General features: G+C 33.9%; 1 protein-coding gene across 5 annotated transcripts in view; it reads right to left on the bottom strand.

The window, feature by feature from the left end:
* Nucleotides 1-22,293, bottom strand: part of Fgf12 (fibroblast growth factor 12) — a 556,448-nt gene that overhangs the window by 23,536 nt on the left and 510,619 nt on the right. The window lies entirely within an intron of this gene.

The following is a 22,293-nucleotide window of genomic DNA, read 5'->3' as shown; positions in this document are numbered from 1 at the left end:
TATGACATATTGTGAGAAATTTTGTAAATGTCCCAATATGCCTCCAGTACAACAATAATAAAAATAAATTATAAAAATATAGCTGCTTACTAGGTTAAACAATCTCAAACCTCCTATAGCTTTTCATTCACATTAGTTAAATAGTTTCTTAAAATTAAGAGCTTTATATAAAATATTATCTCAGAAATAGTGCTTACCTACCAAAGAAATGGTGGTAATACATTATTATTAAAAATTAAATGAAGAAAAATATAAGCAGAGAAAATAGACTTTGCTATTATTTGAGTAATTATGACTAATGATTCTCTCCATGGCATGTAAAAATTATTTTCTTTCAAACATATGGTAAAAATGTGATATACATTTTCATTTTTTTCTCTTTCTGATTAAAAACCCCAAATGTTTGCTCTATTGCCTTGGCTGCTTTCAAACTCACAGGCTCAAGCTCTTGCCTTAGCCTTCCAAGAGCCCAGGGACCACAGACACATACCACTGTGCCGGGCACTAAACTCTTTTTAATGTACATAACCATCTTCAGTTTTTGCTGGGTGGTATATACAGAAGAAAAAAATTTAAATATTGATGATTCTTGCAGCATAATTTACAACCAATGAATGACTCCACAGTTAGGCTCCTTTGAGTTACAACCTTTTAATATTTGGTGGTGAATCTTCTGGTTTACTAACTTCATTAATGGACTTTAGATGCACAGAACTTGAAAAATCTTGGTATATTAGCAGCTGCTTTGTTAATTGTGTTGTCAGACATAATGACATTAAATCAAATGAGAGAGCTATTGTTTTCCATATGAAAAGAGGCAAAGAAAATGCTAAATTATATTATCTTTAATAAAAAATTTTTTTAAAACAGTGGTTGCTTTGGCTAGAACATGTCTAATTTTATAACTTAAAATAATTCTGCAAGTATGGAAAACTTTGTCTATACACTTTGGAGAGAATTTTTACTAGAAAATTACTGAGAGCTAATTCCTTTAAAAATAAAGCTTCTTTGTTAACCCATTCTTTTTAATATCTGACAAGACAGTTAAGTGAATTTATATCATCATAAAATAATGCAACCTGTGGTATACTAGAAATGTAATTTTGGAGGTAGACAGACACAGAAATTCAAATCACTGGGTTTTTTTTTATTATTATTTTGACCTTGGGCAAACTATTTGAGTTCTTTGAAACTTACCATCATTATTTGTAAGTCGAAACCCAGTTTATGTGTCCAGAGTATGTCTTAACCACTGACAGACTAGTCAAGGTTACCTATTTAAGGGCATCTGTTTATAGGGAACAGAGAGAAATTTGATCATTTCTTTTTTTCTGGTAGAAGATATTGTTGCCATCAATCAAAAATGAATGATATGATTGTTGGGTTCTCTTATCACCTCCTAATGAGGAATTATGTCATATGGAATCTCTTTGGCATATATTAGCTATATATAAAAAGGGGTTTCATTTTGATACTACTGCTTGATTTTGCTTCTTGTAAGAAGACAAGTGAGGTTGGAGTGTTAAGTAGATGGCTAGTGGGTGAGGTGATATATCATGTCAAAATTCACTGTGATTACAAAATTATTTCCAGTCTCTATGTTTGAGCAGAGATTGGAATAACAGCATTGGTTCTTGTGGAACAAGCATGTGCACAATATGTAACTAAGTGTTTCACTTAAGTGAACTGAATGCCCCCAATACATTCATGAAAGAGGACATGTGATTCTGAGTGTGCAGCCTATGTCTTTCCTGGGAGAATGAAAATGAGAACCAGGCACCAGAGGCTCATCCTGTAATCCTTGCTACTCAGGAGGCAGAGATCAGGAGGATCGCAGTTTGAAGCCAGCCCAGGCAAATAGTTCTTGAGGCTGGTGGTGTTGTTCACAGTGTAGGCCCTGAGTTTAAGCCCCCGAACCACAAAAAGAAAATGAGAATGTTAAATTCTCACATTTCAATTTCAACATTACTCTATGCTTTGGAAAGTCACTTTACCTACTTTAAAGGGTCCCAGAAATTTTCAATTAAGTAAGGAAAATGTGTTTTTTACATGTTATATTCCAATTTTTAAAACTCTAATGTTAACTTCTATGAAGCAAAAAACTTGTTCTAAACTAATTTCATTATCTAAACAATTATAAAAGTGGACAACACATATAAGGCTATAGTTTTCAAGCACTTGTCAAGTGACATTGAAGATGTTTGATGCTTGAGATTAAAAAATAACTACATGAAGTAAGCATCATTTTAGCCCTGGGTTTCTGCAAGGGACACTTTCCAATCCTGATATGAGAAGGTACAGCTGGAGCATTGTGGTGAAACATTGCAGTTTGGAGAATAGAAAATGGAGTTTGGGACTTAAATTTGTGAATCAGGGTGGGAGAGACCTAGTGGGGGATAGGCAACTAGGAATTTTGTAAAGGTCCAGGCCTTATAGACAGACTATGTACATAGGATGGGACTCTCAATGCCTGGCATAGATTGATTGCAGGACTGACAGTTCAAGGGAGACAACCAAGGTCATACAGGACTGAGAGAGACAGGCAGGCCAGAAAAAAAGAGACTTCAGGAAGCATATTGTACATTTGATTTAAAATTCATTCAGTTTAAGATTAATGATCACACACCAAATAAACCTCCCTTCAATCCTCAGAAGAAAACACACACCCTTTATCAGCAGGTAAAGTAATAAACTCTACAACATATATGTGTCTAACACACAATAAAAACAATTATTAAACATAGTACAAGTGGGAAATGGGATAAATAATTGGTCAGGTAATTGGGCACAGTGGTTCATGCCTGTAGTCCCAGCTATTATATTCTACTCAAGAGGCTGAGATGGAAGGACTGCTTGAGCTTGCAAGTTCAATACCAGCCCAGGTGACATAGTGAGACTCTGGCAGAAGCAACAATAGTAACAATAAAAATATAAATAGGCAATTAGGTAGTCAATAGAAAAGACCATGAGATGACTCAGATGCTAAAATTAACAGAAAGGACTTTATAACTACTACTATAAATATGTTCTAAGACTTAGAAAACTAAATAGAATAATGAGTAAACAAGAAATAGCAGAGAAAAATATGAAACTGATAAAAAAAGAAACAATAGAAGTTCTAGAACTAAAATGTAAAATATTTGGGGAAAAAGTAACTGGATATATTTAATGACAGAATTTAGACGTGAATGAAAGCATTAATGATCTTGAAGCCAGATTAATTGAAATTATACAGACTAATTAAAAAGATTAAAACAAGGAAAGGCTAGTATCCTATCAACAATATCAAATATTCTTTCCTGTGGAGAACAATGAAAGAAAATAAGCAGAAAATGTGAATAAATAAAAGTTATAATTTATGAATATATTGAAAATTCCTATGGACTTTTTTTTTAATAGAATTCTTATAGCTTCAGATGAAAGAAACTCAACAAACTCTAGGTAGGATGAGTACCTGAAAGTATGCCCAGGAAAACTATAACCAAATTTCTATAAAACAAAGACAAGGGGAAAAAACACAAAAAATAAAGCAGACAAGGAAAAGTGAAAAAAAAAAACATAATAGCAAACCCAGGCATATTAGAAGGGTATTAGAAGGAGTGGAAGAGCAGATGGAGCCCACAGTTCTATGTCTACTTACTATGCCCTTCGAGTCAGAATGGTAAGAAAAAAATGTTGTCAGACAGACAAAATGAGTGAATTCATTTTTAGCAATCGTACACTGTAAGGAATGCTGAAGGACTATATTCAGACTGAACAGAAATTATACCAGATGGAAAGGAATGAGTAGGAAGGAATGAAGAGCACTGGAAATTATAAACATGTTGATAAATATAAAAGAATATACTTTTTCTTTCATTTTTATAGCAAAAATAATAACCCTACACTGAGAGTGTGGCAATGTAAAACCATAATTATATGGTTTGTATGTCAGATATACTAATAGATGACATCACAGAAAGGTTAGAAAGTTAACAAAAGTATGTTGTTTTAAGATTTTTACATTTCATGTGAAATGTTTTAATACTAACTCTAAGAAGTCTGTCATAAAGATGCCTGTTGTACTCTGTAGGGCAAAAGTTATACATATGATCCAAAGGAGAAGAACTAAGAAATTGATATAAGAATTAAAATGGAAGATTAAGAATTGCTAATAATAATCAATGAGAAGAGAAATGTTAGAATAAAAATCAGATGAGAAAAATAGAAAACAAATGGCAAACAGCAAGATGGCCAACCTATCAATCATCACATTTAATGTAAATAAACACTCCAATTAAAGGAAGGACCTGTGAAGTTAATAAAAATGCGTGACTCAATGATACCCTATTTAGACATGATTCTCTTACGTCTCATTCAGGTTGAAAGTAAAAGTATGAAAAATATATAGCCACATAAACAGTAGGCTAAGAGGGTAGGTATGACCTTACTCATATCAAAGGGTACATCAAGACAAGGTAGATTACCAGAGCTCAAAAGGATCATTGCATAATGTCAAATGTCAAAAACATTAGAATATATGTAGCATGGTTAGCTTACATTTGTATGTGCTGGATAACAATACTTCAAAGTACATGAAGCAGAAAGTAGTAGCACTAAAATAAGGAATAATATAAATCCAAAATCAGAATGAATGATTTTAATATTTCTCTCTCAGCAGTGATTGAACACAACAAAATCAGTAAGGATACAGAAAACATGATCACTATCAAGTGACTAATTAGTATTGTAGAGCAGTACTCCAAACACCTGCAGAATATTCTTTTTGAGTGCATATGGAACATTTACCAAGATAGATGCTGTCTCATAGAAAAAGCCCAAAGACTGAAATCTAGTAGAATATGTTTTCTGACCAAAAAAAGTCCTTGAATATCTGGAAATTAAATAAATACATTATAGAATCCATGGGTCAAGGAAGAAATCACAAGAGATATTAAAATGACTCTAACTTAATATTGAAATGCAGAATACCAAAATTTCTTACCTGTAGCTAAAGGAGTGCTAGTAGGAAAGAGGAGTAAATTCTCACATTGCAATATACAGATCCTCTGACATACTTCAAGAAATACAAATACGACAACACATATAAAATGGAGTAGATTCAAGATTATATTCATATGAAGATTATTGCTGTATCAAAATCCTAAAAATAATCTAAATGCCCTCAATATGGTATTAATGAAATAAATCCCAGTGTTTCCACACATAGGATATTATATAACTTTGGAAGACAATAAACCAGTCATTCTGTATTACTCTCAAACACCTCCAAGTGATATTGTATAATGGTCTCTGAGACATTAAAAAATCAGTTAGAAATGTGTACATATTTATACATAGCACATACCACCATTTTATAAAATATGTACACATAAATACAGTATGCAAGCATGTAGTTATGCATGCTATCATTTGCTCTAAATACACATAAACACACATACACACAAAAGGGTATTTGCTTATGTTTAGAAAAATCTCTTGAAGGATACACAGAAGATTGTAACAGTGTCTGCCACTTGGGAAGGAATTTGAGTGGTTAGAAAACAGAGCAGTAAGAAATAGACTTGTTTTTTGTATGCATGTAGGGATTACTACTTTAAATAATGAGTTAAGGGTGAAAAGCTGGGGTCAAGTACAAGTAATGTATTAATTAAATATGGCCTTTAACCTCTTGTATGAAGCACACTTGCTGAAATAGGTGTTGTTTCAATGTTATAAAATGTTGACTCCAAAGTGGAAATTTATTTACTTACCCCATCTTCTATGCCCTCCTGGTGATTAGATCATCAGAAAAACTTATTCCTCAGTATGAGAATATACATATATACATACATACATATATATACACACACATATATATATATATAAAACAAAACAAAATAAAATTTTTCCTTATTTGAGTTCTATTTGCTTCTTCTTTTAGATTTGGATCAATTTTTATATCCAGTGGGCCCCCAAATTTCTTCTGATACTGCCTAAATTTACAATCAAAGATGCAGTAAGCACAGTGGGCTTTCCAAAAGTCAATGACATTTCACCTGTGAATATCTAATAAAGGGCTTTTTATTGGGGACAATATGTCACTGCAGTGACCACTGTCAATTGAGAAGAAACAACTCTAGAATTTGGTTGTGTTACTTGCTTGCTTATTAGGTTTAAATTACATTTTCACTTAAGTCTTCCTGGGAATGACTGCAATGCTCAGTTCCTCACTGAGAACTGCTATAATGGCCAGTAATGAGAAACATGGACTGGAATGAGCTGGAACTACAAAGCACCTGGACACAGGACGGCTGTGCTGTTGCTGTGAGGCAACAAATCCTTTTTATTAATCTGGAGGGAATGTAAGATTAAAAACAAAACAAAAAAAAAAGGCAAAACAAAGGATTTCAGAAAAGTACAGTTACATGGTAGGTGAGAGAAGACCAAGACCTGACGTTAAATCCCTGGGAGGGCTATAAACGCACATCTCACAGGTGTGCTCTGCTCAGGTGCAATCAAGCCAGTGTGTCCCTCACACAGCCACTTTCATTTCAACAGCCTAAACAGTGATCTGCTAGACAAACCTTACTGATGCAACTGAAAAACTAGAGCTGTGGTTTTTGAAAAAAAAAAATCTTTGCTGCGATGCTTCTTGCTTTGATGATGAGTCCTTAGAACAAAAATTCAAAGTAAACATATTCACCACTGAAGAGGAATGGGGAGAGGGAGGGAGGCATGGCTCACTTTGTGATTTTCTCTGAAATCCTTGGTTATGGAATATCATTTATCTCTATTGTGTTTCTCATATTGTGTGTCTCACATTCAGACAGAGAGATCACAAGCACACTTGTTTGATTTCATGAAAAGATACTAAATGCTAAGAAAGTTCTTAAGTTCTATCCTTATGATGAGTGAATTATCCTTAAAATTGAAAGTTGGAATTGTGAAACCTGACTCTCCATTTTATGGATGAGGAAAGCAAGGCTGAGCAGGGGAAGGAAATAACCACAGTCACGATCATTTCCTTGGTAACAGCAGAGTCAGGATTAGAAGCTGGTCTCTGTGATTTGGTTATGATTTACGCCCTTTCACAGATCTGAATGGTCAGACAAAGAAGGCTTGAACTTATACTTCTGTATATTTTCCATTAAGTAACTGTCATTGACCATAATATGATTTCTGCTAATCACTTTGCTTGACCATTGTAATTAACACATTTTGTTTTAAACCATTTTGGTTGTAGGAAGTGAGTAAGTTGCTCTTATGAATCCATAAAACAGGCATTAGTAAGTGATAGGCAGTAAAAGGCAAAAAGGGGCGATGTGTTTCACACAAATTAAATAAACACAGAGTAAACTCGACTGATGGTCTCATCTAGGGGTAGTTAGTGGAGAACAGATGGTCTTTTTCAAAGTGGAACTAACATTTGTGGACAGGCCCATATAGCTGTGACATTTAGTCAGTCTACTTCCCAATGGTCTGATTAATGTACATTTTGAGGTTGATTCATTTATGACTCAGGACTTGTGACTTGATTCTATAGTAATTTTCTCTAGCAAACCACATGTTGGCAACACTCTTATTCAAATCATCTTCTCAGACACTATAAAAATGGTAGATGACTAGAATGATTCTCCAGACATGAACATTTTATTTATCTTCCCATTTATGTAGAGTTTGACTACAAATTTGTAAAAATAAAGATTCAGATTTATGTAAATTGTGTATATTCTTTCTTTTCTACCAGGTTGTTAAAACACCTTAGGCATATGCAATCACCTTAAATAGCCCTTTCCTATATAGCTTTCACTTCTTACAGATTCTGCTACAGTGTACACACGTAAGTTGTTGTTACTGCTGCTGTGTTTGCATATGTGGCAAGTCCTCTTACCCATGCCTGGAAATCCAAATCTTACCTATTCTCAAAGATCTACGCCAAATTCAACTCTCTTCACACAATCTTCTCTGATCCTATCGTCAAAAGAGTATCTCTCCACAGTCATTTATCTGTGGCTCTTTTATTATAATGATTGCTTTATATCATATATTATATTTGCAATTATGATATCACTAAGTATGACTTATTTGAGATCAAAGCCTCTGTCTCATTTCTCCTGGATTCTTGCATGGCATCTGCTATCTAGTCATTCTTCCATAAGTATTTGAGAATGAGTAAATGAATGGATGAATCCAGCCTGTTCTAAACGTTTGGAATAGTTTGATGTAATGACTTTGCTAATGGCTCATCAAGCCCAGTACAGACAGCTTCCAGAGCTAAGCTTCCTTTGAACCAACGGAGCAAACAAATTCAGAATTTAATCCATTTGTTGGCATATTCTTTCTTGAAGTATTTTTAAAGTGAAACTTAAAAGTTATACCAAACAATTAATAGATCAATAGTCTAAAAGGCAATAACCAGTTATTGTTTCAGAAAATTTTAACTCATGGGAAAAAAGAAAAAGGATAAAAAAATAACATCATGAAAGCCACCTAACATTGTTTGCAAAAGGGAGGAATGAAATATAGAGGAGGAAGTAAGCGTATTCAAGGCACAATATACACATATATGGAATAATCACAGTGAAATTTCTTCCTAGTATGCTAATTAAAAATGAAATAAAAATTTTAAGAATAAAAGAATTCATATATCTGCATATATAAAAATAGAAACATACATTCTTGAGGGGCCCATAGTATCCTGGGATAAACACATGAGTAAATTAACATCCTTTTCACATTCTGTGTTGGCTTATGAAAGATAATGGTTTCATGTTTGGGGGTGTCTATAAGAGATACTGTTTCTTTGTTGGATCGAGAACCAATTATGTAGAAATATAAAGGTATTTTCACTTGGTAAAAGACATTAACACCTATTAATCACAGCATACAGATGGTATTCTTGGACTTGAATATAAAAAGAGTACTAATACTTCTTTTTTCATGTGAACACTTAGCAAATTGCATGTAAATCATTCAATGCTGAACACATTGTTTTAATACACCCAAATGTCAGGTTCATGTCTACATACAGCTGCTACTTTGTATAAAGTCTTACATACAATAATGTTTGGTAAATACTTAGTGGAATGTACATGACTTATTCATATATGTGGCTTTGCACTTATTAAGCTGACTAGTAAGGTGGCTATACACTTCACTTGTATAAACTTATTTCAGGAAAGCCATTTTTAAAGAAATAAATGAATAAATAATTTCCTTCTTCAGATTACTGACTACAAAAAGTATCAGCTCAATTTCTCTTAAATTTTACTTGTAGAATGTCACTTTTTCTGAAAGGGAAATAATTTGGTTTCATTTCCTGTGTTCTGTGTTGATTTCTTTGCCTGCTGCAAAAAATATAATAAAAATTGGATTGCTGTGTTCAAAAACAATTGAAAAATGTATTGTTTAATATGAGTCATGTTTCTGCTTATGTTAACCTTAAATTCTGTTACTTGCCTGTAACTTCAGTTTCAAATTTTGGGGTTCAATTTTTAATAAACAGTATTTGTTTTTGATCCCCCTCTGAAATATGCCAACATGCTCAAACACAGTCTCTGCTTTTATTAGACATTTTTTTAGTTTGAGATTTAAAATATCTTTTCTCCTTAGTATTTTTGTGGATTAACATAGAGATTGTTTTTTGAAAGAAAGCATGGAATTTTTGTCATCCAGACCCCATCATTTCAGAAAAGGGAAAGACCCTTTTTTGAAACACTCAATACTGACTCTGTTCTCATAACTTGAAGTCAAGTGGCAAAGTGTCACAGCATCTCACCAATTTAGCTGCTGTTCAGTATGAATAGAATCTGACCATTTTCTCTAATAGAACCAGCATGCAAATTTCTAGCATTCAACTATTGAAAGCTTTATTTAAAACTCTGTGTGGGAGAGCAGAACAATATGTGAAGGAGATATTATGCTAGACTCGACAAGTTTTAGTTTCTGACACATATAGTCAGCTGTTTTTTAGCAAAGACAAAAATTTATATAGTATATCTTATAATTTCTTATAAATAGGCAAATAAAACTACAAGCAAGTATATGTTTGTCTGTACTTTAGATAGGCCAGGCAAGGTAATGGGTTGATACAATAGTGTATTTGGTATTTAATTCCTGGGTAGTCACTGAAATAACTACATAATTCATGTAGTTTTTCAGCTAACATTTAAAATCTATCCATGTTCTAATTGGTTAATACTGTAGAGACTAATAAACAGCCCTTGATGTCAAAGAGTTTAAAGATTGAGTAAAAGATTGAATGATAAAATTTCCTTCCTGAATAAGGATCAGCAACAAGAAGAGGCTGTATTTGATTCATGAAGTATTCATAAAATCTTACTAGGTAGAGAATGAGGAAAAGTAAGAGAAAGGAAAGAAGAAGGAGATGAGAAAGGATAGGAAAGTGAAAGAAAAGGAAGGGAAGGGGGAAGAGAAAGAAAGGAAGGAAAAGGAAAATAAGATTGGGAAACATCCATCATCACTGAGAATTCAGTTGTAGTCATGACATCAAGTGAATGAAGATCAGCAGAGCCATGAATGATGCTGAGAACGGGAAGAAAGAAAGTAGGGTGTTGAAAGAATGGACATTTTTTTCCAGACCCAAGAGACTAATTCTGTGAACTGATAACTGGGAAAATTTCTAAATTACTCATTTATCTAATGGCTTATATGATTATCCAATAATAAATTTTTGAGATATTCATAGTTTAATTCTATGAATGAAATCTAGGATTCAAAGAGTCACTAGTAAAGTGGCCTAACTTACAAGAGAGTCTAATGGCAGAAATTCTAAGCAAAAGAATTTTATGCTCTGGGCTCCCCACTACCCACCAATTGAGGAGAACACTATTCTAACCTTTCTGAAGGTTACTGTGGCATTACAGACTAAAACTATGCTCTTATTATTGTCTTTGAATTTGACGTTTATCCAAGGTAATGCCTAACCTCCGATTAGACAATGCTGCCACTAGGTGGAGTGGTGGTGACTTGGTTCCAATGGGCTTCAGTTGGTGTCACCAAGAAACTGAGAGTTATAGGTCCCATGATTTCTGTTTCTTTTCATTTTTCTTTCAAAGACTGTAGTGGACCTTTAAGAATAAGCTTAAAGAATAACCTTTTAGAAATACTTGTATGATACATGATACATAATACTTCCAGGAGGTAGAATGAAACAAAGGAAAATTCAGGGCTTTGATAGAAAACACTGGGTCCTAGTTCTGCCTCTGACATTTGTTAGTTGGGTAAAACCCAGCAAGTTTAAACATTTATATGAGCTCCTGCTTCATCATGTTTAAAATTTGAATCGTCATACTTATTTTACAAGACAAAAAAGCCATGTGGTATACTGTGCTTGGGAAAGAACACTGGTAACCACCCAGTCATGACCCACAAATGTGACCCTCACAGTTTTGGAAGTTCATAAAATTTCCTGTAGAAATGTGACATAAATTCTTATTAAAAGGCCAAATTTCAAGAAAAATTAGATTTTCATTTTCCCTATCTAAGAATCAGTTGGAGTTGCCTAGTTTCACTTCCAGCACTTGAGTTTGCTAACACAGAGTTAGGAGAGATTTGCCCTGGACTCTGGGGCACTAATGTTATAAAAACCACTTGAGCAATTTCACTCAAGTCAACAGCTTGTAGATTTTCTTAGCCTTGGTTTCATGGAAATACCTGGCCTGTTAGAGCCATCTTAAAAGGACTTTGATTCTCCTTGCCTTTTCTGTTTGCCTTTCTACTTCACCTCCCACATATAGAGGGATACAACAGAGAAAGAAAACAAATAGATCATTTGTATAGGAGCTAACCTGCTCTTCTGTGACAGGTATACTTCTCAGTTCCAATATAGGAGAAAAACTTGATGTCCAGAGGAATTTAGCTGGCCACTGAGTTCATTCATTTGTCTCTGAGTTAGAATTAAAAATACAATTTTATCTGGTTTTTCTCATTCTTTTGCCCTCTGTTATGGGTTGAACTGTGCTCCCCCAATCAAAAATTCAATATGTTGAACCCCTATAGGCACCTCAGAATGTGACGATATTTGGAAATAGGGTCTTTAAAGAGATAATTAAATTAAAATGTGGTCATTAGAGTCAATTTTAATCCAACTTAACTAGTGATATTATAAGAGGTGGACATCATACACAGAAAGACTAAGGGCACAAATGCCCAGAAGGACAACCATGTGAACAGGCAGGAAGAGGGTGGAAAGTGACAAGGAAAGTGACTTCAGGAAGCTAGCCCTGCTGGCACCTTGATCTTGAACTTCTAGGATCCCTGAAACTATCAGAAAATAAATTTCTGTTGTTTAAACCATGTAGTATGTTGTATTTTGTGATGATGGCAAGTAGGATGTATTGAGGTCTTTTGTGTTTGAAAGGTAGGAGCAAGAGTGGTGTGGGAAAGGAGGAGGGACCTGAAATATAGAGGTCAAAGAGGAGTTTCCCTCCTTTTTTTTTAAAACATGGATATGAGAGTTATGATAGTTAAGGAAAAATGGATTTTTTTCTTTTAAGACATCTTGAAAAAGATAAAGAATTTAAGTTGTTTTGAAATTATATTGCCTAGACTTTGCATTTTTATCCACATACTTCTAGAGAATCACATACAATGGTCTATGGCTGTTATACAAATAACAGGTCTTCCAATAACAAGCAAACAAACACACCTTTTACAAGTTGCATCTGGTATGAGTTTTATGTTTCCAAAATTCCCATATGCATCAAGAATTATTTTAAAGAGAAAATAATTAATTTGCTAAAAATGTTTATAAAGCAACCATATTTCAGGAGAAAATTTAACTAACGCTTTAACAGAACTATGACATTCTTCTTACATAAACCAACTTTACACTGATAACTAGAACCTGAAAAACTATAATCCCAATTCTCATTTTGAGATACACTTCATAAATTCTAGTAGGCAATATCTGCCCACGAAAAGCATTAGAATTCAAAATGTGATATTAGTGAAAAAAGTCTTGTAAAAAAAACCCATATATTTGCAAAAGATTGTCATTTATGTCCATTATTCTGAAAAAAGTGATGACTTCTTGCAAAGAACATTCATTATTTCTGTCCTCTCTTTAGGCTAGCATAGGAATGGGCAGAAGAGAAAGTAATAAAAGACCTTGTGTAATTGGACAAGATTGTTGCAATGACACCCTGCTCATTTTTCCCCCTTGGAGTGACACTGGTGTCTACTTTGACAAAATTTGGAAACATATTTTCATAAGAAAAATAATGGAACTCCATATAACAGTAGAAAGAGCAGTGGTGGCCAGAAATTAGAAGGAAGACAAGATAAACAGGCAGAGAAGAGAGAACTTGGTGTGATACACCGATATGTGAGTAATGGTGGACATACATTTATGCATATGGTAAATATAATAGTGGATATACATTTGTTGAAACCCAAAAAAATGTACAGTAAGAGTGAACACTGATGTAATGTATGGATTTAGCATGATAATGATATGACAATATAGGGTTATCCATTGTAACAAATCTACCACTCTGGAAGGGGAAGTTGATAATGGAGGTGCATGTGTCTGGGCAGGGAGTATTTGGGGAATCTGTATCTTCCTCTCAATTTTTCTCAGACCTTAAACTACTCTAAAAAACTAAAGTCTTTTTCAAAAATAATAATGAAACCCTAAATAGGTAGAGTAATAAAGAGAAATACACACACACAGGGAGAACAATTCTCCAGAAAATTATATTAAATAACTTTTTTTTCTTTATTCATTTATTCATATGTGTGTACATTATTTGAGCCATTTCTCCCCCCAGTCCCTCACCCCCTTTCTCTCCCCACCACACCTTTCTCTTCCAGGTAGAACCTGTTCTGCCCTTTTCACCAATTTTGTTGAAGAGAAGACGTAAGCAATAATAAGAAAGACAGCGTTTTTGCTAGTTGAGATAAGGATAGTGTACAGAGAGATTCCTAGCATTGCTTCCATGCACATGTATATTACAACCTGAATTGATTCATCTCCACCTGACCTCTTCACTACTTCCCAGTCACCTTCCCATATTGACCTCTGTCATTTTAAGGTTATTGTATTAGCTCCTCTGCAGTGGGGACATCAAACACTTTTAAGTTTTGGGTTTCCTACCTTTCCCTATTCCTCTTATATGTGTCCTCCCTTTAACATGTGGCTGAAGTCTAATAAAATTACTACATATTAAATAACTTTTAAAACTCATTTTATTCCATGCTTGTCACATGAGAACAGGAAACATTGAGTGCCTTTTAGTATACTGAATATGCAAAGGTGGTATGATCTGGCATTCTGCCATGAATTTTCAAACCATATTTCTGATAAAGTGATATTTTGACCTCATTTGAAACAAAACCGTTTTAAATACTAGGGAGGATTTACCATGGTTAGAGCTGGAAGTACTGGTCTCCAAACTTTCACTTATTGGAGAAAAATATCAGATGATTAGAAGCTGACCAAAAAGGAATTATTGAACTACTAATTATAAACTTTCAAATAGAAAGAATCTTTTCTCTCTCCCTTTCATTATGTATTACACTTACACACACATACACATTTTTCATAATAAAACATTTAAAAGACAGGCAATAAGAAAGATCTCACTTACAGGAGGTTTTTATTATAATGATTTTTTTTATTCCCTACACTAAATATACACTTACTTTTTTGAAATCATTGAATCACAGTATTTTCAAACTTAAAGGGTAGAAATTTTGACTTTACAAAAAATATGATCTGAATGGAAAAATTATTTCTTCAAGGTTCATTTTCAAAATGAAAAGAGCATCTTTAACTTTATAATGCATTCAGTGCATATTCAACAAATATTTATTATGACATGTAGCTACTTTTTATTTAAAAACATAATTGTCTACCTAGTATATTACCCTGTAAATACAGCATTGAGACATTTGTCATTTTAATAAGCAGTGTTCTGTATCATAAAACTGCCAATAAAAGTAAAATAAATTAGTGAAATATAGTTATCATCTAAATAGCACAGTTAAAAATACTTTTAGCATCTGCACTGAGTGGAATAATATTAGACTTTGTTGTTGGAATTGTCCTTTCGGGGAAATAGGGAGTACACAGACGAGGACAATATTTGATGATCTGCATTCCCAAAAGTCACATTGTTTAGGGGTCATAAAAAGGTAACTAAGTGTTATGAGTATTCTTAAATATCCTAAATATTTCAGTCATTTTCCTTGATATGGCTTGACTTACTAAATGTTTTCCCAGCCCTGCACTACACTTGTTTTGGATTAGAACTGTCCTGTTAAAATATGACATCAAGAAATGAATGTCTACATTTAGGTACAGTATGAGCTGAGTCGAGAAGAGAACTTCAACCCTTTTGCTTTGGATCCAATATTGTCATTGTCCTTATGCTTGGATCCAATGTGGACCACTTAGCATACTTAGTAAGGGAATTGCTTCCTTCTGAAAGTAATGAAGATGTTTTCCAACAAGGATTCAAGTTTCCTTCCCTTTTAAGTGGGTATCCATGGTCGGCTTCTTTTGTCAGTCATCATAGCATTAGAATTCTTTATTTAAAACTTTTAAAACAGTTTTTTACCTCTTTTCTTGAAGATTTATGATGACGGTTACCTTGGGTAAAGCAAATAACATTTGAACAATGTCCCTCTATCCAATGTCATCTTCCATTTCAATACAACCGTGTCAATATCACAGCTTCACTTATCTTGTGATAGTCCCCCAATCTATAACCAAACACATTTAGATATTGGGAAAGAGCCATTGTCCTTCTTTTTTAGACATTTTGATGCCAAATATCATAATTTATAAATGTACCACAGCACAGATGTGACTCTCAGAAGTACTACCTGCCTGTCATGAAATACAATTGTGATTGTTTTACCCTACTGTACCTGTTTGTAATGACATTGATCTTTCTCAAGTTCTCTTTTTACTAAGTGGTACATGTTGGGCTTGAAGTGTAATTAGAAATTAAAATATTCACAGTGCAGTTAATGTTAATTTTCAAAGTTATTTAACTAATTCATACAGCAGAGATTTACCGGAACCTGTTTTGGATCGTTGTGCTAGGGTCAAAGTAAAAGATATTGCTCACTGAAGTTTACAGTTGGATGGAGAGAATCATTCCTACCAGGTGTTCTGTCTTCCACTGTGGTTGTCTTGGATGATGATGAGCCAGGATGATGTCTGAGTTCCACATGTGGCCAGCAGGGCACAGCAATTGCTTACCAGTTTTAACAAGGGCATGGTAAACTCTTATTTTGAAGCAGAAACAAAACAAGTTATTCTCTTATATTCAAATTATGATTGACCTTACATATAATTTTTCTCTAGAGACTTTATCTTAACTAATATAGTTACTATTTATATGATTAAAGAGAAAAGTCAAAGTCCATTAACTTTAAAAGATAGCAAAATATGACTTCAAAACTTGTGTGTAACAAATGAGATAAAAATGGCCTGTTGAATAAAGTATTTTATAATCCTTGGAAACAGGCTTTGAAAGGGGTGTTATATCAAAATAAAACTCTGTACAACTCTAAAAGTAAGAGATCACTGCAAACAGTACAGAGATAAAAATACTAACTTTCATTTTTAGCCAACATTGGGGACTTATTAAGTAAGTTGTTGGTTGCAATGTATTTAACAGCTAGGAATCTCTACTATAGTAACTAAAATATTCTAAGCTGTCCATTTCTTACTTTTTTTTAATAGTAACACTCTAAATGCAAACCATCAAGGTAGATTTGATAGCATTTTGTAGCATTTTTTTCCCCTTTTGGATCTATTTAGTTTTCTGTGACAATCTGACAGTCTTCAACACACAAACTAGGAAAAAGAGGAAAATTGCAGATTTTTTTTCAGAAGCCATATTTGTGAAGACAAGTGTATGTGTGTGTTTTCAAGAAATTAACTAAACATTAGCTATAGAAAATAGTTAATATAGAAAATAATCACATTGGACTCGGCTTTAGAAAGAAAATCTACATAATGCATTCTATCTTAAGAAAAGTGAGCAGATATGTGGTTTCTGTGTTTGTTAGGTAAGGTGTACAATCACTAGGAATTTAAAAAAAAGGTAATTTCCAAAAATATTTCACATAGAAGTAATTACCTAAAAATAGTAACAAATTACTATTCCTATTGGTTTCTGGGTGGTCATGTACAATATGTACTTTGAAAGTGCATGTTCACGTCTCTATTAGTTTTTCTGGAAAATTCTAGTATGAAGAAAAATGTATTTTTAGTGATATTTTTAATTGTTATTCTCAGTGCCCACATAAAACAGTATGGTCAGTTACTATGAACCTAAGGATCAAGCAATCAGATTAATATATCTATTATATGTCTTTCTTTACTAATCTTTAAAGATATTTAATATTCAGTTATGTGTAAATAACATGAAATTTAATTTTAAATGAATGTTATTTGAGTGTAGTGCTTCATTGCTATTCTTGTCTATTTTTAGAAAATGCTTGGGTAGGCACTACAGACATCATAAGTCCTATGAAGCTACTTTTCAATTTTTAATTTTAGCTTTTATAATTTCAAAATATTTTCTGTCAAAAGATTTCTTAATTTCAGAGTTTGGATACAAATTTCGAATAGAAGACCCCAAAGATGATACAGAACAATGCATCTATTCCAAAGAGCTGATCAATTCTTTGTATTACAGTAAAAGAATATGCTAGACAAATTAATCACATAAATAAGATTAGGACAGAATGTTCAACATTTTTAGGGCCAAAATATATTCAAGGACACAATTGGAATAATGGTCACTAGGGAATTAATAGTCTTTAAAACTGACAACTTATTTTATATTTTCTTACTATTTATTCTATAACCTTTAACCAGAAGAGAAATAAGATGACAATAAGGCTGAGAACCACCAAAAAAATGGGGAAAAACTAAAAATCAGTAATCAAGCTCACTTAATTGGTAAATGTTACTTCACCTATCATGACTTCATTTGCATTACTGTAAAATGGAATCAGAAGAGACAAGATAATCCCTTGAAAATATCTGTTGAAGTCATAAAAGTCTGTAAATCTAAGATCGGGTGTTAAGGACATTGAAAAGGAAGATTGAGTAGAAATTTAGACATTGAAGATAGAATTAAAGTTCAAAAAGATCAGCTCTTTAAATCTTATACTCCCTAAATTGCTGGCTTATAATTACAATGTCATCCCTCAGCTGGTTAGAGAAGTAAACAAATGAGGACTATTTAGCCCTAATTTTTATAATGAATAGGTAAATATGAGCAATATGCTCATGGAGAAATTTCACAGTCAAAGAGAAATTGACTCAAAGAGAAAATTCATATGGTATTATTATTTGGGAACTTCCTGTGGCACACCTCCTTACAGTTCAAGGTAAGCTCTTCACTACTATCTCCGACTTACCTCAGGTTTTCATGCTCAGAAATTTTATGGATGTGCTTTTCAGAAAAATTAGAATTAATTCAAGTAATAACCTAATCCAGCTTGTCTCAACACAGTTTCAAGGAAAGTATGTGCAAGATATGTGAACAAATGAGAAATGGCTGAAGTCAGTATCCATGCTAACTAAAATTGTAAATGTTTAGATGTTATTTCACTTCTTTTGGCCTGTTATTTTATCTGTAAAATGGGAAAACAAAAAAAAGGAACAAGATAATCTCTGAGATACTTTCTTGATGTAAGAATTTATGAGCTTAAAATGGGATGCTAACATGATTAGAATGAAAACTGAAGAGTTAGTGCACCCAATAGTGCTCCTACTCAATCTTGTTCTACCTATCTACCTTATCATTTCATTCAAAAATAACATTTCCTTTTTTACTTTCTAGCATTCTCTTTTCTTCTCCTGCCTCCCTGTAGTCCCCTCAGAAAGATTCTCTAATATAATAATGCTTTCTCTATATATAATGCACAAATACATGTAAGATTATATATCTATTTATGTGTACATTAATCTTACAGGTGTATCTTCCACATATGAGGTAAAACTTGTGATCTTTGACTTTTTGATGCTGGCTTACTCCACTTAAAAAATAACGTTCTCCAGTTCCATCCATTTGCCTGCAAATAACAATAATTTCATTGTTCCTTATGGCCTAATAATACTCCATTGTGTGTATATATAATATGCTTTCTTAATCCACTCAGGAGTTGCAGGGCATCTGGGCTATTTCTAAAGCTTGACTATTGTGAATGGTGCTGCAATAAACAGGTGGGTGCAAATGGCTTATTGTATCCTGGCACACAGTCTTCTAGGTAAGTGCCCAGGAGTGGTATCAGTGGATCATATGGCAACAGAGAAACAGTAACTCTTACAGAAGATTGATCCAATTAAAGCACAATATATACATATCTGAAATACGAAGGCAAACCACCTTGAACTATCATTGCATACTTGCTAAAAACGAAGGACAGGAAGTTAAAACAGGTCCTTTCCAGGGGTAGAAAGAAAACAGTGGGAGGGGGGAAGGCATAAGGAAAGGACGAAGGAAGGGGAATATGATGGATGTATTTTGTGTTCATGTATGAAAACAGAATAATGCAATCTATTGAAATTTTTCTAAAAAGTAGAAAAAGAACTATGGAGGGAGTAAATCTAATTATACTGTAAGAACATATGTAAATGTCACAATGTATCCGTCCTATACAACTATTATATGCTAATGAAAATTAACATTTCATATAAGATTTGTATAATAAAAAATAAGATCAGATGATCTACATATTTGAGAATTTTTGCATTTTTGGGAAGGAAGGAGATAGTTAGATGAAAGAAATAATACTGTCAAAAAATACCAAGCAACTTAATGTAGCCAGCAGACAAATGGAGGCCAAATGTATAGGCTGCCTTCCTGTAGAAAAATCCCAATAAATACAGGAGGCCAACCTAACTAGTGATCACTTTGAGAGCCAAGACACAAGGTTTGGAATAAAGGAAAGTTATTTGGCCCTCTAAGAAAAGCTAAATCGTTTAAGTGGCTATTAAAAGATGTAACAAACACTATTTCTTGTCAATCTGGAAAGGCAAAGAAAAAGTCTAGTTATTTATAAGGTTTAACTACTCCTTTTTTTTCTCTCTAAAACCAGGGAAGATGTAAGTAATTGTATCATGTACTCTTATGCTAGGAAAGATCAAGAATAAAACAATCACAATTGATATAGAATAACATGTATGTATTTTATTTGATGACAGGAATGATTCATATGTCAAAGGCTAATCATATATATGTACTGGTTGAAGGATTATTGAGTCAGTTTCTTAGTGATGACAGGTTTGTTCCCCGACTCTAGGAAACAGAGCAGTGCTAAAGAGATCAACTCAAAAGCAGTGGAAACTACTCATGTTTGGGAACATAAAGATATTAGAGTCATAATGAAAATGACAATGCCAGCTGAGAAGGAATACAAAACATTTGCTATGCATTATTATTTTCTCTTCAAGTTTAATCTCGAAAACACCAGCTCCAAGAGATAAAATGTTAGACATTAATTAAGAAAGATACTTTGACAACGGAAGTCATATATATTTCCACATTATTTCCCTTTTATGTATGCACTAATTCCTGGAAAATGCGCACATACTAGTAATTATCAAAGCCCCATAAATGTAGATTTTGGGGTCAATGAGTAGTTGGTGGGTAATATGCTATTTGATTCTGGACAAGAAATTATCTCCCTGAATCTTGGCCATTGTGATGATTAACCTTGTTTGTCAACTTGATTGGATTGAGAAGTACCTATGAGATTATAATGCAAAGTCCATCTCTCTGTGTGTCTGTGAGGGCATTTGCAGAAAAGATTAACATTAAATATGGTGGCACCATTGCATAGACTAGGAGCCCAGATGGAATAAAGGGGAAAGGAGACAGCCAGCTACTGTAGCATACTCTCTCTCTCTCTCTCCCCTCTCTGCTTCTTCCTCCACATGTCCCCACTGTCGTGATGTTCTACCTCACAACAGGTCCAGAATGAATGAAGCCAAAGAATATAAAACTAAATATCTGAAACCATGAGCCAACATAAACATTTCCATCTTTGAAGTTGTTTTCCAGGTTATTTTTGTCACACCTACACAAAAGTAAATAATATAGAAAACTGGTAATAGAAAAATGGAGTTACTGCTGTGATTAAACATGACAAAATGGGTCTTGAACTTTTGGAACTGGTTTTCATTAGAAATTTGGAAGAGACTGGAGATGGTGTGGAGAGATGGTCTAGAATGCAGTAAACACAATTGGAAATTCTTGTGGGAACTCAGAAGACTAGAATTCAGAAAGAAAAATTTGGATTAGGAAAGCAAAGCTTGGTCCTTAAAGATATTAGTGTTATTAAAAATAAACCAAGTATTTTGTACAAAGACAGTAAGAAAGATGTCCTGAGGGCATCACAGGAACTGGCCACACCCCTTGGCTTTGAGAAGAGATCGCTGGGGTGCTTTGCACACAAAAACTTCCCAGAGAGGTGTCCTCCCAGTTTCAGTGACTCAGATACTAGAATGCTGCTGCAGCCATGGTCCAAGATGGCTGGGTTACCACTCAAGCTGGCAGAAATCTCTGGTGTCCATCTATATGATGCTGGTTTTGTGGGCATGCAGAATGCAAGAATTACAGAGTCATGGAGGCATTCACCCACAATTTTAAAGGAAGGCTTGGGAAACCAAGCAATGTGTGTCAGGGTCAAAATCCCTGCATGCAGTCACTGAAGCTATAATGATGAAGGCTTAAGCTGTAATGGAGACTTCAGGATGTTAGAGACGCCAGGAACATGGAATGCATGCCAAGGAAAGCCATGGGCTTTTCTAGAGCCAGTCCAAAAGACAGGACATGTGGATTGCAAATGGTGAGGCCTTAGGGGCCAGGCTGTCTAAGCCCTTTGGAGCTCACACCAAACCGGGTGCCACAGATTCCACATATGAAGAATAGTACTTAGTATTTGTCCTGGTCTGTTTCTGCCTTGTTTTGTTCAATCCTTCTTTACTATTCTCCTAGTCTTCTATTTTGAAAAAAGAATGTTGATTCTGTGCCATTGTAACTTCAAAGCATGCAACTTTATATTTGATTTTACAAAGTCTGACAACTAAGAGACTTTGAATTTGGATTTTTAAGCAATGTAGGAACTGTTAAGATTTTGGAGACTCTTGAAGATGGACCAAATTCATTTTGCATTATGGGATGGACATAAGCCATTTGTGGGTTAAGGGCTTAATTGCTTTGGATATGATATGGTTTGAATATGAAGAATCTCACAAAAAGGTACCTGTATTAGAGATTCCAGAAAGTTTAGGAGATGCCACCTAGCTGGAAG

Source organism: Castor canadensis, chromosome 5, assembly GCF_047511655.1.
Source record: "Castor canadensis chromosome 5, mCasCan1.hap1v2, whole genome shotgun sequence".
Lineage (NCBI taxonomy): Eukaryota > Metazoa > Chordata > Mammalia > Rodentia > Castoridae > Castor > Castor canadensis.
This window is presented reverse-complemented; position numbering and strand designations above follow the sequence as displayed.